The sequence below is a fragment of the Octopus sinensis genome, linkage group LG26 (assembly GCF_006345805.1).
Source record: "Octopus sinensis linkage group LG26, ASM634580v1, whole genome shotgun sequence".
NCBI classification, from domain to species: Eukaryota; Metazoa; Mollusca; class Cephalopoda; order Octopoda; family Octopodidae; genus Octopus; species Octopus sinensis.
The window spans coordinates 4,342,442-4,349,941 of record NC_043022.1 but is presented as its reverse complement, the minus strand read 5'-3'; the positions used below and the strand labels follow the sequence as shown (position 1 = coordinate 4,349,941).

The 7,500-nt window shown below is 44.5% G+C and overlaps 1 protein-coding gene and 1 long non-coding RNA gene across 5 annotated transcripts in view; one reads left to right on the top strand and one right to left on the bottom strand.

Annotated features, from left to right (window-relative positions):
- LOC118767983 overlaps positions 1–1,311 on the bottom strand; it is a 14,032-nt gene extending 12,721 nt beyond the window's left edge. Inside the window, exon 1 of the long non-coding RNA XR_005003904.1 lies at positions 1,153–1,311. This is a non-coding gene — a long non-coding RNA (uncharacterized LOC118767983). The remainder of the gene's footprint in view (positions 1–1,152) is intronic.
- The window catches only part of LOC115224734 (arginine-glutamic acid dipeptide repeats protein), a 453,168-nt gene that overhangs the window by 159,052 nt on the left and 286,616 nt on the right, over positions 1–7,500 (top strand). The gene's annotated exons all lie outside the window — the stretch shown is intronic.

Here is a 7,500-nt window from a genome sequence, read left to right as displayed (position 1 = left end):
GCCTGGAAACGAACACACACACACACACACACACACACACACACGTGCATATACACTCACATAAGCATGTACACGCACGCATGCATATAAATACACACATACACAAGTATACACACCAAACTGTATGCACACACATACATGTGCATATACATACATACTGAAACTCATGCATATAAATACATGAATTTACTTATATACACAAATATATATACATACATACATACATATACACACCTAAACACATACAGAAAATAGACAAACTTAAGTGATTCAGCTGAAAAAAAAATTTTTTTTTTAATAAAAATCTTTTTCAGAAATTGCCCATCAAAGACTTTCAGTTTTGATATACTTTTCCCGAAAGATCACCACACAACTGCTACCTTTACCACCACCACCACCACCAGCTTTCAACAAGGATCTGTCTTCACCCAATCCCTTTGGTCTACTCCTGGGTTTTTTATGTATATTGGGAAGCTTGCAGCAGATCATGAAGACACCTGCTAATTGGGTTTTTGATGATGTTGGACAACGGTGGTGGTGGTGGTGGTAATGACAGTTATAATTATGAGGATGGTGATGATGATGATGGTAGTGCTAATAATGGTGAATTTATGTTGTTTTAGAAGATCTGAACAAACTTACAAACGTTTTGTGACTGCTGTGCCCATAGCACCAACTGCCTCTTTAAACGGTTGTGCTTAACATAAAACCCATCTCTCTTTCTTCCCCCTCTTACTACTACAACTACTACCACCACCACCACCACCAGCAAAGAGGAGAGCCCTACCACAACTGCTCATTCCCACTCACACCTTATTCATCACAAACTATTCACCCAGTGGCTGGGTTGTCCACTCTCAATGTCCACTTCATGTGACCAAAGAGCTATTGGAAATGGTTTGCTCTTGTATCACAAAACTCCTTATCCTTTCCCCTGGTTTATTTATTTGGTCTTTCCTTAGGGCAGTGGCAGTAGAGAGCAAGGCTGGGATGCAGGGGTTTTTTTTTGGGGGGGGTTAATTTTAATGCTAACTTAGGTTTTGTTGCTTTATCCCAGCTTTGTATTCCAACCAAAACTGATTTGGGTCTTGTCTCCCTCTGGCATTGATAGAACTATAAATAACCTTTTCTACTAATAGGCACAAATAGCACGGGAACTGACCCCAAGATTACGAGTTCGATTTCTGGCAGTGACCCAAATAATAATAATAACAACAACATCAAAAAATACCTTCAGAATGAGAAACCAGATTTGAAATTTCCCCAAGACACTTGATGAAGGCTGGAGGGTATATCAACCAAAACATTGTGTTAACAACAAACAAGATGAGGACAGATATCCATCAAATATAAATACATCGAACTGCGGTGTGTCAAGATAGTCGCAGCCGTGAGCTGAAACTACAGAAAAAGAAAAAAGAAAAAAATGTACATAATTCCTCATCTCTTAAATATAGAACTGTAATAGGCACAAGGTCTGAAATTTTGAGGCAGTGGGGCCAGTCGATTGCATTGACCCTGTGCTCAGCTGGTACTCATTTTATTGACACCGAAAGGGTTCAGATGGAATCGCTTAAACTTTGACTTTAGACAGACAAGGAGGTAATGCTCTCCTGTATAGTTTATAAGAGGTTGGCAAGAGAGCCAAAGGTTCTTTCTTGAGTATGTCAGCCCTGTAATCTGGTTCTTATTTGATTTCTGGTTATCGAATGGCTAAATTGGATTTTTTTTCTGGTGTTGAAGGACATGGCTTAATACAACAATTTTTCACTGAGATAGGTGCAGGGTGTGGCTGTGTGGTAAGAAGCTTGCTTCCCAACCACATGGTTCTGGATTCAGTCCCACTGCATGGCACCTTGGGCAAATGTCTTCTATAGCCTTGGGCCAACCAATTGAATTTGGTAGACAGAAACTGAAAGAAGCCCATTATATAACGGGAGGGGGAGGTGGTGCTTCAAAGGGTTTAGTCGAACAAATTGATCCCATTGCCTTTTTCAAAGTCTGGTACTTATGAATCTCTTTTACTGAACCGCTAAGTTTCAGGGATGTAAACAAAGCAACACTGGTTGTCAAGCGATGGGAACAAACGTACACCCACATACGACGAGCTTCTTTCGGTTTCCACCTACCAAATCCACCCACAAGGCTTTGTTTGCCCAAGGTGTCTCGCAGCGGAACTGAACTGAACCCGTAACCATGTGGTTGAGAACGAAACTTCTTACCTCACTGCCATTCCTGCACCTACACACATTTACGTACACACACAACAGAAAGAACGGACTTTTGCACAATTTGTGCCGGCGTCGGGGGTACCCAATGTCCTGCATTGTGGGATTAAAGCCAGAATCGCCCGATGTAAAATAAACCTCTTAAATACATAACCATTATTCGCGCGTGTATATATCTATGTGTGAGTACGCACACGTTTATATGCACACATGCTTGTTTTTATGGGCGAAAAATCCTTGTAATTTCAACATCATATTTTATGAGCGATGTCTGAGTAGAATAATTTAGTTTCACACCAGCCATTCCGGTTTGACATGCTGGTATCATAGTTGGCAACATGTTGGTGTGTTATCGACTGTGGAGCTAAACCAAACTGAACACACACAGACACACGCACATATATATATGCACACATATATCCATACACGCGTGTACAGACACACAGTCAATTGTTCTATAATTGAGACAGTTTGTGATGGTTCACAGAACATTTTGTTTCGTCAGTCCACGACCATCACCACCATTAATAGGAACGATGTAATTGTACTACCACCACACTGTCTCCCACAGCACAACGATACAGTTATGACATCACCACTATACAACCACACCACATACACTACGCCGTATCACCACCAATATACTATCACACCACTACTACCACCACAACCACACCACATACACTACGCCGTATCACCACCAATATACTATAACCTATACTATCACACCACTATACAACCACTACCACTACCACAACCACACCACATACACTACGCCGTATCATCACCAATATACTATCACCTATACTATCACACCACTTCGAATACACTATGGTTTATTACACCTTTCAGATGGTGCTCTACCATTTATCACTGGTATACTGTAGCCAACACTATCACCACTGCCAATACTGTGTATCACCACCGGCACACCACTGCCACTACCACCAGCACCGCTTTGGTGTAATATCACCAATTTTCTACCATTTCGTGCTGCTGTTCTCTCTTCGTTTGTGTCTCGTTCTTCTTCTTCTTCTCCTCCTCCACACAACAACCATGGCAGCCAAAGCTAAAGCAAGCAGCCAGCATCTGCTCCATCCTAAATCAATCACTTCCTACCCTTTTGTACCTCTAATAAACACCTCATCTATTGGGCTGTTAGCTTTAATTATCAGCCCATGAGCAATACAGCAGTCGTCGGAATATGGTGGCCATTGGTGTCTGCTGGGAGATGGATGAGATGTGAGAGTGGGAGGGGGAGGAGGAGGAGAGAGAGCAAGAGTGAGAGTGAAAGAGGAGGAGGCGGAAGAATGGAATTTGTGCATGAGAGAGAGAGAGAAAGGAAGTACAGACAAGAGGAGTGATTGATTAAAGAGAGAGATGTGAGAAACGGGGAAAGAGACATGGAGATATATAGAGAGTGTGGGAAAGAGACATGGAGAGATAGAAAGGTATGTGGAGCTAGAGAGAGGGGGAGAAAGATATGTGGAGATTGAGTGAGACAGAGAGAAAGAGATATGTAGAGATAGAGAGGGAAAGAGAAACGGAGATGGCAACGTAAAGAGGGAGAGAGATATATATATGTAGAGAGAGGGGGAATGAAGAGCGAGATGTGAAGATGTAAAGAGAGGGAAGGGAGTTAATGCTGAAGGGGAGTTGTAAAAGATGTAGTAAGAGATATATGCGAGAGAGAGTGATGGACAGTGTCTAAGTGATATGGAAATTACGTGAGGGATATTCAGAGGGGAAGAGAGGAGGAAAGACGGAGTGAGAGTGGGTGAATGCATGAGGGAATGCTGAAGAGAGAGAGAGAGAGAGAGACGGAGGTAGGGAGGGAGTGAGAGTAAAGTGTAGGAGGGAGAGAGAAAGAGTAAGCGTTGGGTGGGAGAGAGTGTGGCGGTGGCGGGGCGGGGGTGGGTGAGAGGATAATGTCAGACTTGGAGAGAGTTCGTTATGGAAAGAAGAGGCGGGCGCCAAAAGAAAGAGATATTATGTCGAAGACAATTAAATATGGAAGTTGTGTGAAAGAATGAATGCTATACTTTTGTAAGTGGGAGGGATAAACATTTACGTTTGGGTTTTCAACTACATGACTACTGTGTTATACAGTTTGATAGGAATATTCGGAGAGGCGTCTCTTTAGCACGTCGACGCCGCCGCCGCTGCCGCTGTCGGCTGCTGCTCGCCGTCGCCGCTGTCGGCTGCTGCTCGCCTCCGCCGTCGCCGCCACCACTGTTATTATTATTATTGCCGCTATCACTCAACAGCGTTACCTATCACCGCTACTCCCATCGCCTTTGCTACTACTTCGGTAACTGCCAGGCGGCGTCGTCGTCGTCGCCTGCGCCACCATGGTCATATTTACCGTTGTCCCCCCGCCGTCGCCACCACCACTGTTCTTACCGCTATCTTCGCCGTCTCCACCACCACCACCACCGTTCTTACCGCTATTTTCGCCGTCTCCACCACCACCACCACCGTTCTTACCACTATCTTCGCCGTCTCCACCACCACCACCGTTCTTACCGCTATCTTCGCCGTCTCCACCACCACCACCACCGTTCTTACCGCTATCTTCGCCGTCTCCACCACCACCACCGTTCTTACCACTATCCTCGGGTCACCACCGCTGTTACCGTTGTCCTCGACGCCTTTCCACCATCGTTATTACCACTGTTCTCGCCACCACCACCACCACCACCATAATGACCGCCGAGCCGACGAGAAAGCCTCTATGCGGTTTTCTAATCTGCTAGTAATAGCAGTAATCCCTAAAATCTTTGCTTTCGTTCCAAAAAGTGAGTTGGGGTGGATACGTTTGGACAATAGAAACGACTGGGGTGTCACGGGAGGAAATTTTTGATCATAGTTCTTGTTTATACCAATACCCTACCACTACTGCCGCCAGAGTCATTCTTCTCCACTATCTCCGCCGCCACGACGAACACCCCCACCTTTTTTTTTACCGACAGCAATGTCTATGCTGGCTCGGTTCCTTCGTAGAATTTATTGAGTATCGAAGATTGATGACTGGTTTTATTGAGACGATTGATTTAGGAGGGTTAGTGTGACTAACAGAATGGATATATAGTGGAATGGTGTGGCTAATAGATGTCAGGGAAGTAGCCTGACCGATAGGGTAAGGGTCATGGGCGATCAGTGGTCCGCGGGACTTTCTGAATGGTACACCTTACGACAAATTACCTTGAATTGTCTTTTGTAATGCTGCCCGCTTGATGTACCATGTCTCTTGCGGCCCGCTTCCCGAGAAAGGTTGCCCATGTTTGGTGGAGATAGATGGTGGTGTGACAGGCTGGATGTATGCAAGGGAGATGTGACTGAGAAGATAGATATAGAAGTGAGAGAGAGAGAGGGGAGTAGGTGTAACGGTTGTGAGGTGTTACAGTGTTCGAAGTGTGACTGTATCGATGTGGAACCGCTGGTGTGACAAATACAGGAAAGTGTTTCGAAAAGATAGGATGGGGAGGTGACGCGGCAGAGTGTAAATGCGACTGGGGAGATGGGAGAAGAGGAAGGTGGTTGAATCGCTAAGAAAGTGTGACTGGAATAAGATGTGATGGCAGATAAAAGCCTGATGTGATTATTGGAAATAGATGGAAGCTGTGACAGGAAAACGGAGGGAGGTGTAGGTGTGACAGTGAAAGTGATGGGAGGGTATGAGAGAGGAGAGAGGTGTAACAAGGGAAATGTTAGAGGGGAATAGGGGGAGATTTGAGAATGTAATTGAGAAGGGGGTGTGTGTGAACAACGAGTGAGGGGGTAGAGAGAGTCTTAGGCAAGGCGAAATATGATAGATAGATAGATAGATAAGAGATAGATGTGTGTATAGATAGATAGATAGATGTGAGTGTATAGATAGATAGATAGATAGATAGATAGATAGATGTGTGTATAGATAGATAGATAGATAGATGTGAGTGTGTATATAGATAGATAGATGTGTGTGTGTATAGATAGATAGGTGTGTGTGTGTATAGGTAGATAGATAGATGTGTGTGTATAGATAGATAGGTTGGTAAGGCAGATTGATTGATAGATAAGTTGATAAATAGGTGATTTATAAAGACAGGCAGATAAATTGATGGATGGATAGATATAGACTGTATGAGAGAGAGATGAAAGTGAGCTACATGTAACTTCCATATGCACGCAGACATGTGCACACATACACACACCTATACAAGTGTATATACACGCACAGACACAGGCAGAAATACAGATACTGATAGACGCGTGTGGACACGGACACACTCACTCACAGCCACACACACAGAGACACTCACAGATACATGCATAGAAAGGCGCACACACAGACTCACGCAGAGACACTCACAGATACATGCATAGAAAGGCGCACACACTGACACACACACAGAGACACTCACACATACACACACAGACACACGCACATACACTCACAGATGCATGCATAGACAGGCGCACACACAGACACACGCACATACACACACAGAGACACTCACAGATGCATGCATAGACAGGCACACGCACATACACACACAGAGACACTCACAGGTGCATGCATAGACAGGCACACACACATACACACACAGAGACACTCACAGATGCATGCATAGACAGGCACACGCACATACACACACAGAGACACTCACAGATGCATGCATAGACAGGCACACACACATACACACACGGCCACACATACACACACACAGACACTCACAGATGCATGCATAGACAGGCGCACACAGACACACGCACATACACACACACAGACACTCACACATACACACACAGAGACACTCACAGATACATGCGCACACACAGACACACACACAGCCATACGTTATGGCTTCGGCGTGCCAGAGAGAGAGAGAGAGAGAGAGAGAAAAGACAGGCGAAAAAATCAATGAGGTTGAATATTTTGTCATTAGCGGTGCTGTAAAGATCCGACTTGAACGTTTTTGTATTGGTGTATTTTATAGGCGAGGTTTACAATGTTGTGTTTGCTCGGTGAAAAGCTGCATACAACTGTAGAAAGAGATCAATATGGAGTTGATGGGTTAGCAACTATCAATGGAAGATGATAACACGGCGCTAGTAACAGCAGCGGACAGATTGCAACGGCGCAGACACACACACACACACACACACACACACACACACACAGATACATACAGACGCATACATACAGTTACAAGTATATATACACACGCCATCACACACATATACAGACACACACACACATACACAATGTAGATTCACATACGTATGG